The 11,791-nt window shown below is 42.0% G+C and overlaps 1 protein-coding gene across 3 annotated transcripts in view; it reads right to left on the bottom strand.

Moving 5' to 3' along the window:
• The window catches only part of LOC136336355 (zinc finger protein 474-like), a 59,311-nt gene that overhangs the window by 29,360 nt on the left and 18,160 nt on the right, over window positions 1-11,791 (bottom strand). The window lies entirely within an intron of this gene.

Here is an 11,791-nt window from a genome sequence, read left to right as displayed (position 1 = left end):
AGCGGAGAGAACCAAACCCTGGACAGGCTGGATGACTGAAACCACGGACGATGTGAAAGACCTTCCCCACTACCTTAGGGATTCTTAACGTTCTAGTGCCAAGGGGCCCTTTGACAGCCTTTCAAGCTTACAGATAATGATTTTAAGGGTAAAAAAATAAAATTCTTACTATTACAAGTGAAACTAGTTTTTTTTTTGTTTTTTTTTTTATAATTTTATTTTTTTAATGGGGTGACATCAATAAATCAGGATACATATATTCAAAGATAACAAGTCTAGGTTATCTTGTCGTTCAATTATGTTGCATACCCACCACCCAAAGTCAGATTGTCCTCTGTCACCTTCTATCTTGTTGTCTTTGTGCCCCTCCCCACCCCCTATCCCTCTCCCATTCCCCCCTCCCCCCCGTAACCACCACACTCTTGTCAATGTCTCTTAGTTTCAGTATTATGTCCCACCTACGTATGGAATAATACAGCAAGTGAAACTAGTTTTACTGAAATAATTTATCAAATATTTTTACTTGTTATATACATTTTATGTATGAGAGAATAAGATGCCAGATGTCTTGAGTGTCCACAGGTCTAAGGTTAAGAACACCTACAGAGAAAGCAATTCAACAGTAACTGTTATGAACATATTATGAAGTATTATGAACATATTATGAAAACTCTCGGGGGGGGGGATGTAAATGTCTTAATACCTGCCAGGTGTCCACTTTGCTTTATTGCGGGAATGGAGTTTTAAAAAATTGTGGCCACAACTGTCAAACCAAGAATGCAGCTCAGGCCTGTGACCTTCCTGGTGGGATAGATGCCCCTCTTCTCTGGGACGCAGCTCAGATCTTGCTGGATGCTCTTTGTGTAGCTATCATGCTCACCATCCTATTTGGTATATGTAGATGTATCTGTCTACCTACCTATCTCCCAAATATTTTTTTATAAAAACATGGCCAGTCGTATTCCCAACCAAGCCAAAAGAAAGGACCAATAAGATCTTGTTGGGCAGATAAAATATATTATGCTCACTTTGTTAAAGACGGCGCTGCCCACGAGGAGGCCGTCGCCCAGGTGATATTAATGTGTGTCTCTGTGGGCAGGTGGAATCCTTGTAGCCTGGGGCTTGGTTTTGGGATTAGGCCTTTCCCACCCGTTTTGATGTGGGGCGGTACAATCCAATCATGCCTCAGAGAAGTGTCTTTGTATTAGAGACTTCCCTGTTTTGTATATTGGATTAAAGATTTGGATTTCTACACTATAAAATGAGGACGGAGCGGGAGCTTGCGCTTTTGGTTCCTGGGATGATTAGCATGAGAGAGCAGAGGGAGCAGAGCAGAGAGCAGAAAGAGGCCATGTGACCAGGAGAAGCAGCCAAGATGGCGGAGTGCTGAGTGAGATGCCAGTTTGTGTAGAGTTTGTATCTGGGATAAGGAAGGAAATGGGGAACTGAGGAGAATAAGGCTGGTGAGCTAGAAACCTTTGATTCTAGGAAACTCGGATAAGTCAGTGGCTTTGTGAGCACTGAATGTGACTGGGTTTTGGAGCCCAGTGTGTGTTTTTACTTGCCCACTGGGTGCAAGCTAGAATGAAAGACTATGGCCCACCAGTTTGTGGCTCCGTTGTTTCTTTACCGACTGTCCGAATCCAATGCGAACCTGCATGGGCCAGGCTGCTGTAGTGGTGGCCCTGGCCGTGCCCCCTGGCTTTACAGATCTCATTATGGGAAAAAGCCTAAGGAGTTTTTACCCTGAGGAAAGACGTGAGACTATTGTACCTGGGTCTAAATCTAACCCCACCCCAAGAAAAAGATTATTTTTTCGGAAGTCTTAGGACCAGGTTCTCTACCTGAAGGCTGACCTGGATCTGGATTAGATGCTTTGCAGTATCCGTTCCCAACCACAGACAGCTGACCGTGGCAGACGCTCGAGTTCAGGCAGAGCAAGGACGCCAGTGCTAGTAACACCAAAACTTTGTTTGGGCACTCTGCTCCATAAAGGGCCAGAAGAGCGGTGAGACCAGTGCCCGGTTCCTGCAGTTTGGTGCCAAGAAAGGTCTGCATCTTTGTAGTTAGGACTATCAGATCAGGTCTGGCACAGAAAAGGAAGTGATTTTTCATTGTGACAGATCTTAAGACAGTGGTATTAACACATGTGACAAAAGAATGTGTTGGCTCCAGAGTGGCCAGCACAGAATATGAAGCTTAGAGAAACAAAATTTATCACTGGATCAGCACCATCCAAAGGAGAAAGTGGACCTAGAGAACACAAGGTATCTGGTATTATTTCATTAGGTTTTAATGGCAAATGGCTGAAATAACCCCCCAAACCACTCTGCTTTGTTCACCCAGGATCTCCTGGTTATTTTCCCCTTTTTCTTGATACCAGGAAGTTTCAGATACCAAAAGTAGTTAAAACAGATTGGAAAAATCAATGCACTCAAATTAACTGACTTCCTTTAAATTTGTTTGCAATCTCTCTCCCTCCCTCTCTCTCTCTCCCTCTCTCCTACACACACCCTCTGTTCCCAGCAGATCCGAATACTGAGGAAGCCCCATGACTTGCCCCAACAACCCCTCTACTTCCTTTCTGATTAAGTAAGAGAACTAACATTTATTGAACACCAAACTATGCATCGGATATCGTACTAGTTTTTTATATACATAATTTAAGTCTCAAATGATTATGAGGCTGGTATTACTATTTCAATGTTATAAGTGAAGAAACTGTGACTCAGAAAAGACGAATAACTTGCCCAAGACAGTCAGTTTCTAAATGACAGTCCTGGGAATTCATCCCAGCTCTCCTTGGCCCCAGCCCTCAGCTCTTTCCATTATTCACTCTGCAGAACATTCCCCCCGCGGAGCTTCTTCTCTTTCATTTTTATCCCCGCGTTAATGGATGATTCATGTGCCCCAGGGGAAGGTATGGAACACCTCCCACCCCCAACCGCCACCAGCCTTCGGGAGAAGGAAGAGGAAAGAGGGAGGAGGGAAGAGGGCCCAGAAGAAGAGCCACCTCTGCGATGGAAAAAGCAGGAGAAACAGATTGGGGCTACTGAAGACAGTGTTTTTCTTTAAGTGACAGGGATCGTTTATTTTGCTGTTAGTAGTTTTCTACAATAGACGAAGTTTCCCTTACCCGGTGTGCAATGCAGATCCTTTTCCTGTTCTCACCAACCTTCTTAAGAGAAACCTACATTACTAACCCTGGGTAGGGAAGGACACGAGGGAGACCTGGGGTGCAGGGTGAAAGTGCAGGCTGCCCAAAGAGGCCAGCTGGTGTTGAGGGTGCAGCCGCTTCACCAGTGGGACTAGGATCAGCTCTTTATGCTGGCAGAGGTGTGTGTGCACTACAGATATGTATTTTCTTTGAAGCAAACACAATAAGCATCATAAAATTCCCAATGGAGTCTTCATCTTTTTTCTTTCTATCATCTCTTTCCTCCTCCAAAGTCCTGAAGTTTCTGTCTTATTGTGATTAAAGGTATCAAAATATTAAAGATGAGGTAGCTGGTATCGAGTGAAATTTTTGGACACTGAAACATTTATGGAGTTTCTGCCAGTGATCCTGACACAGCGCGGCATGGTCAGCTGCTCTTATTCTATAACTTAGTTCTCAAAGCAAAAATTCTAGAAAGTACAAAATACATATACTTAAATCATTTAAGAAATTGACCTGTCACCCAGACACATTGTAAATAAATGTTGCCACTTTATAATGAGAACCACTTTGCAAAGCCAGCTAGTTTTACCCTAAGCATCCATGAAGAAATGCTCACTCCAATTGGCCTGGATTATTCATTTTGACTATATTTGTACATAGAAGATTTAAAGAGTGTCTTGGAAGGCATTGTGTTTTATCAGTATAGTACCGTTTTCCATGCCCTTTGGGACTCATGGGAGGGGAGAGACAAACTCACAAAGATGAATATAATAACCATGGAAACCCAAAAGCCATCTTGGCATTAGAAGCTGTTTCTCTATAAAAGAGGGGAAAGATACATCTTTTAAAAAAATAATTTAGTCCTCTGGATTAAAATAAATATGTGATACATGAGCCCTTCCTTGTTAGTATAGAATCTAAATTCTTTAAATGGACAAATGAAGAAAAACCAAAGATGGAGTTTGGGCTAATGGTGGTTCTGAGCTAAACTCTAAGATAGATGTTTGTCTTTAATATCCTCCATCTACCCTGTGCAGCGGACTCTACTCTCTCCTGCCCAGTGCCCTCAGTATTCTTTACCTGTGGAGTCTCACTTTCAAAAAGGAGCTGAGAGATGTTTTTCACATCAAGGCTTATGATTGATGAGGTAAGATCTCTCCCAGAGTCTAGCAGAGATAGCTAGTTCCTTACTATCAGTTATTCTGCCCAACTCACTCAAATTAAGAGAGTACCAATTTATAGCTGGGCACATGATTTCCCAGCTATAGGCTGTGAAATCTATAGGCTCCTTCATATAGTATGTCCAACTTGTAAGAACTCTTCTTAAAATGTAGGAGTACAACTTATTCCTCTTTCCTACCTTCATACTGATGCTTGGAACATGGATGTGATGGCTGGAGCTTTAGCAACCATATTGGACTAGATCACATTCAAGTAATCTCAGCACAACAGAGCAGAGACGTGGATGGACTTAAGACCCTGATAAGTTTGGAACTACCATATAAGTACCTTCCTTGGGCTTTAGGTGCATACAAGAAATAAATATCTATTATATTATAGCCATTTTTAAGAGTCTTTTATTCACATGCAAACCTAATACTAATTGAGATATAGTTGTAATTTAATAATAGTTGTAATTGAAAATGAATTCTAATAGTAATATTTCAAATTTTAGGATCCTTTCTTATGAGAAAAATTTTTTTTGAGAAAGTGTAAGTTTGGGGGCAAAATTGACTTATTCAATATATTTTTTCCTGAAAACCAGAAATAAAAAACTAAACTGTTATACTGAACCAATGGTTCTTTAAAAGTTGATTCAAAATCCATCCTTTCCTAGAATTTTTTTGGAATAAATTTGAATGACATATTTTACTTCTGGAAAATCAAAACCTAGTTTTTTTCCATGATAAGCTTTTGAAGGAGCCAGCAGGCATCATTAGTTGTGCCAGGTATTAACCCATTGTCTCTATCCTCGAAGTGCTCTTTCTTTGCTCAGCTTTTCGGCACTGGCCCTGAGACTCTGCATACCCCACTTCTGCCCGCCAGCTGGCTCCGAGTTTTGCTCTGCCAGTAATGGTGATGGAGGGAGAGTGCATGGCTGGAGGAGGAAGAGAGGACTTGCTCCTTTTTAAAGGCTTGCTGTTTGCTCATGGTGCCTGTGAACACCCCCCCAATACCCCCCCCACCCCGACACTCCTTTGTCCCAGCAGAAGCACTGTATTCCTGTAGCAGCAGTTGAAACCAGTTTATAGTTCTTCAATACTTGCAAAACAGACTCACTCCCTGTCCCTAACCACATATTATCACCAGTCTGGCTGTGCCTTCTCTTGGAGATCTGATTTTCGACTCTGTAAGGCATTTCTGCAGTTTCTAAGTTTTAATAATTTAAACTTCTTCTTTATGATATTTCACCCTAGAAATGTTAGTTGTCAGCTCCTTTATATAGTATTGTTCTCTTCTTACCCTGCTAGTTACTAGGTAACAACTTGATTCCTGGTTAACAAATCTTTATATTAAATCTTCATTGTTTAAATAAGTGGCGTGGATTCTGTCTCCCGACTAACATAACCACCCTCAGAATATTAGTAATAAAAGTTTGTGATATTCAAGTTGCACATTACCTTACTATTGCAATAAATATAAACTCAAATAAATTATTTTATAATATCTTAGAGAAAATATGAGGCTTATCTTAATACTCGACCCTCAATACATCCAGACCTCTGAAAACATATTGTTGTAGTTTTTACACCACCATCATGCTTCAAGAGCTAGGAAATGTTGCTCTTCCATTTTTTAAAAAAGATTTTATTTATTAATTTTGGACAGAAGAGAGAGGGAGAAGCAGGAAAGGAGCAGGAAGCATCAACTCCCATATGTGCCTTGACCAGGCAAGCCCAGGGATTTGAACCAGCGACCTCAGCATTCCAGGCCGACATTTTATCCACTGTGCCACCACAGGTCAGGCTTACTCTTCCATTTGTGACTGAACTAAATCTTAAGGGAAGCCTGACATTTTAGGCATATTCACATTTTCCTTAATTTCATATGACATTCTTCTGCTGCTGACTGCCAAGCCATTAGGCCACCACTGCCACAGAAGGAGTCAAAATAAAGTGATCACATTCATAGATCGAGTGACCAGGAAGCACTGCGGGGAGCTGGTTCAGCTCACACTAGCTGGTTCTCTGCACGCCCTTCTGGGAACCACATGGACATGGCATTGGCAGTCCTCAGTAATTCTGGGGGAAATGGACAAAAGCCCAGGTGAGAGCAGCTGGGAATTGGAGACAATATGGTTTGGGGAAAACAGGAGCAGCATCAGAAAGTTAAAAAAAAAAAAAAAAGGAAAAACATTAGCCTCGAGGCTTATGACTTCCAGGAAAAATGGCTGTCCATATTGGCATTTCCATGCAGACTTTGAATAGACAATGAAAAATTTCCCCGCCCTGGCCGGTTGGCTCAGTGGTAGAGCGTTGGCCTGGCGTGTAGAAGTCCTGGGTTTGATTCCCGGCCAGGGCACACAGGAGAAGCGCCCATCTGCTTCTCCACCCCTCCCCCTCTCCTTCCTCTCTGTCTCTCTCTTCCCCTCCCGCAGCCAAGGCTCCATTGGAGCAAAGATGGCCCGGGCGCTGGGGATGGCTCCTTGGCCTCCGCCCCAGGCGCTAGAGTGGCTCTGGTCACAGCAGAGCGAAGCCCTGGAGGGGCAGAGCATCGCCCCCTGGTGGACAGAGCATCGCCCCTGGTGGGCGTGCGGGGTGGATCCCGGTTGGGCGCATGCGGGAGTCTGTCTGACTGTCTCTCCCCCTTTCTAGCTTAAGGAGAAAAAAAATACGAAGAAAAATTTCCCCTTCTTCATCTCTCTTTCATTGTAAAGAATTTTAAACTAACAAGTAAGTTCTTTCACTTTCGTTCAGTCTGTCAGGTACAGACATGATAGACTACAGTGTTAGGAAAGCTATGGAAATAGAAAACGGGAGACGTGCGCTCTTTATATTTCTAAGTAGAGCCTTCTGCAAGGACAGTTTAAGATGTTGAGGCTCAAAATATCATCCTATGACAGCTATTGTTAGATGGAGCCTGTAATTTTCACTCTATACTGAGTATCCAAATCACAGAGTACTCAAGAGTCATGAATGCCACACAGGTATGACCATGTAATTGTAATATTGACATTTGGCATGATAGAGAGATGGTCTTAGAAGCATCTGTATAATCACACTAGAGGCCTATAATGTACAGAAATTCAAAGAATAGATAGAAAAAAGTGGAAGAGTCAGGCCATTGAACAATAAACAAGTCTACATACCACATTTCCTGACATTTTGGATCGTTCTATTCCAATAACAGAGTTCTATTCCTCTTTCTCAAGACTTTAAAGAAAAAAAAAAAAAAAGACTTTAAAGCAGTGTTTTATAGGCCAAATCTGGCCCATAGAGTTTTGTTGTTGTTGTTCGCCATATAGTTAAAAATGTTTGAATTAGCTTCCATTACTTTAAAATTGGGATATGTCACACAAAATATAGATTTTTGGTTTCTTTTGATAAAGTAGGTCTGATCATGCAGAACCCACATTCCCATGCGGCAACATCAACAGAAGCTGATACTAAGGACTGTTTCGGTAGGTCAGACAGCCAGGCTTCACTCTTCCAAAGTTCCTCATCAGCCCTTGATCCATTAATTTATAGCATATACTTGATTCTCAGAAACATTTAAGTTTGTGACCATTTGTAACTTTTGTTTAAAATGTCCCTACCCCTCCCCATTCTTCTCTTAGAATATGTGAAACTCACTTCAGGGAGCACTTGTCCTCAGGAAACTAGGAATCTAGTTGAAGTCTTTTCTATGGGAGACAGTTACCAAAAGTATGAAATATATATTGGTAGAAATTCAGAGAGGAAATTTCCTAATAAAGTAGAGTGAGGCTGAAACACGTGATTCTAGGAGGGAAGGAGACATCCAAGGGGAGAAGAAGGAATCAGAGACCTGAGAAGCAATTTTCATACATTACTGGAGAGGCTTTGGGAATGATGCATCTAATTTCAGAATGGAAAAAAGAATTAAGCAACCAGTGTTTAGATCAGCCATAGAAAAAATGATGGAAGAATTTTTAAAAAAAGAAAGAAAGAGAGAGAGAGAGAGAAAGGAAGGAAGAGGGAGGGAGGGAGGGAGGGAGGGAGGGAGGGAGGGACAGAGAGAAAGAGAGAGAAAGGAAGAAAGGAAGGAAGGAAGGAAGGAAGGAAGGAAGGAAGGAAGGAAGGAAGGAAGGAAGGAAGGAAGACATAAGAAAGAAAGAAAGAAAGAAAGAAAGAAAGAAAGAAAGAAAGAAAGAAAGAAAGAAAGAAAGAAGAAAGAAAGAAAGAAAGAAAGAAGACAGAGAAAGAAAAGAAAGAAGACCAACAGGCAAGAAATGTGTTTTGGAGACAACCTGAACTTATTGGAGGCATTCCCATAACTATTTAGTTATCCATTAATATAATAATAACTCTTCTGCTTAAGCCAACAGTCCTTGACTTACCATTAAATGATTGCCCAGAGAAATAATAAATAATGTTGGATTTCTTAAGTTACTTGTTTTTTTTTAAAAAAAGAATCTGTCAATGAAGAGAACCCTAACCAAACTATTAACAATATATTGTTGGTTTCCCAAAATTTGGGCTGAAAATACTTTAGAAGAGAATTGTGCTTCCTTGTAGGAATTACATAATTGGTGTACTTTTTCTTTCTGCCGAGCTGACCATTTTGTCAAGGACCACTGACAAATTAAAATTAGTTTGAACTGCAAAAGTGTAAGAAATGTATACTAGTTCCTTCTCAACCTAGCATGAGATACCTGATATACATCAACTGTCTAAAATTGATATATTATCATAATCAATAATGGAGAAAAACTACAAATACCCTCATTTTAGTATTAAACTTTTTAAACTGCAAATAGATGCATGTTTACTAGCCCTCAGCATGTGATAATGCTTGCTCAGAGTTCCTACTGTCTTCACGCTCATGATTTATTGTCTCAGGGTGCTAACACAAGGCAATGTCTTTGGCATGGACTTTCAAGCAACGGAGTTATCGTATCAGAAGTGTAGTGCCTGGACCAATTCATCCAGGTGGAAACAAACAATGAAGAATGCAGCTGCCCTTGAAGGGAGCAGCTTGGCCAGGATACTTGGCACGAGAGATGGACTTTACTGTATCCTGGAGGAACCTTTTATTAACCACATCACCCACTTACCCCACAACAGCCTCAAAATTGTACCTTAGTGAGACCCATCTCCAGGAGGTCGGTGCCTCCCAGGGCCTGGCTAACACTTAAATGGATCGTCATTACTGTTCATTACAGTCATCAACAGCCTTTGTTAATAATGCTCTCTCCACCCTAAGCTGGTTCTGAGCAAAGTGCCCGGGAAGAAAGTCAAAAACAGGGCCGAGCCCATGAGGCAGGCCGGATTTCTGCAGTATATGTAATGAATGTGCCTCTGTTTTCTGATATGCTCAGCATGACTCCCCTGGTCCATACCCTGGAGACTTGGAGGTTTATGTACAAGCTGAAGGCTGTTTCTAAACATGGGCTTTTTATTGCTGTTCTCCCCACATCTCTCATCTTCCTACGTAAATAAGTCATCAAAAACCTATTGTCATTCCAGTTGATATTTGTGACTCTCGTGAACAATACACTCTTTCACAAGCCAACTGGTTTAAGCTCGCTGATGGTTCAGAATTCTCCATACTACAACCCTTCATTGCTCAGGAATCTTACACGGAAGAAAGCTTTACAGGCTGGAGAAACCACTAAAAGGAGACTCCTGGTGGAACTCATTAATTCTCCATGTCTCTACAGCCCAAGCCAAACATAAAATGTGGTAACAGCTCTTTATTTGCAAACATTCTGAGCTTATAGTTTTTCTGAGGTTTAACATTTACCAAAAGCCTCCTTCCACCCCATGCCCAATAACTATCAAATAGCAAGGAAGTCAGTGAGAGTATCAGCTGCTTCATTCTGTTTTCCTTCAGTAACAAAAGGATCCCTATATATTTTAGGATCAGAAGGATTGGGATATTTGATTAAAATAATTCAATTTAAAATCAATTCTGTGGAAGCTGATTGTTTTCTCCCTTTTTTGTGTGTGTTTCTTCTTTTTTGTGACAAAGACAGAGAGTGAGTCAGAGAGAGGGACAGACAGGCAGGATTAGAGAGAGAGATGAAAAAGCATCAATTCTTCATTGTGGCTTCTTTAGTTGTTCATTGACTGCTTTCTCATATATGCCTTGATGGGGGTAGGGGGCTACAGCAGAGCAAGTGACCCCTTGCTCAAGCCAGCGACCTTGGACTCAAGCCAGTGACCTTTGGGCTCAAGCCAGTGACCATGGGGTCACGTCTATGATCCCATGCTCAAGCCAGCGGCCTTGTGCTCAAGCTGGTGAGCCTGCACTCAAGCCTGAGACCTCGAGGTTTCGAACCTGGGTCCTTCGAGTCTCAGTAAATGCTCTATTCATTGCACGACTGCCTGGTCAGGCTCTTTTTTTGTGTTTCTGACAGACTCTTTCTCATCTTCTGTGTTTTCTTTCATTTGTTTTATTGTTTCCATTGTTTGGCAGCCTCCACTTTAAATCTAGAAGGATCTGACACAATAAGAACAAGGTGCCATTAGGAAGGGAATATATTGGCCTGGCCTGTGGTGCCACAGTAGATAAAGCATCGACCTGGAAATGCTGAGGTCGCCAGTTTGAAACCCTGGGCTTGTTTGGTCAAGGCACATAGGGAGTTGATGCTTCCAGCTCCTCCCCACCTTCTCTCTTTGTCTCTCTTCTCTATCTCTCTCCTCTCTAAATGAATAAATAAAATTTTTTAAAAAAAGGGAGTATAGAATGTGGCATCCTGTGGTTGACTCCACTGTTAACTTGCTCTGGAGACATAAGGCAAGGTCAATCAGTTCACCTCTGGAAATGTGTGCCTTATATTTTAACTCCAATAAATCCTGGAGAAAGCAGGATAAGAAGCGATGGGCCCAACGGATCATTACCTTAGAGTTCTGTAAGTCAGAAGTCCACCAAGATCTCCAGAGGCTAGAATCAAGGTACAGCCAAGCTGTGGTATCTTGCTACAGCAGTAGTAGAAGACACACCAACAGAGAGTGTTGGTTAAATGAGTTTGTAAAAGTTGTATTTTTTGAGTTTGCTCACTTTTATTGTTAAAAAACGGCGCTGGGCATCCATCTGTGTGCTTGCTTTCAGAGCAGGGCAGTTGAATGCAAACAGCGCATTGCATTCCTGCGTGGGAGGGGCCGTTGTTTTGCGAATGTTCGCTGGAGGAGGGGTCTTTGTGGGCCCAGGTATTTTGCAGGGAGAGCGGAGAGAATGCAGAGTGCTGAAGAAGAAGCCAGTTTTGCAGAGAGAGAGGGAGGTGTGCAGATTGGGAACCAGAGCTGAGGAGCTTTGGAAGTCCTGAATGAAAAGGGAAGTGTTTTCCTTCTGTGTTTACTCTGCTGGTGCAAGACTTTAATAAACAGAATGGACCACCATTTTCTGGCTCCCCTGTTTCTTTACCGTCTGCCCGAATCCAATGTGAACCTGCATGGCCATGATGGCAGCGGCCTCTGGTCATACAGTTGTGAATGCAGCTTTCTACAG

This window comes from Saccopteryx bilineata, chromosome 4, assembly GCF_036850765.1.
Source record: "Saccopteryx bilineata isolate mSacBil1 chromosome 4, mSacBil1_pri_phased_curated, whole genome shotgun sequence".
NCBI lineage: Eukaryota > Metazoa > Chordata > Mammalia > Chiroptera > Emballonuridae > Saccopteryx > Saccopteryx bilineata.
Note: the sequence above shows the minus strand (reverse complement) of the source record. Positions and strands in the feature narration are given on the sequence as shown.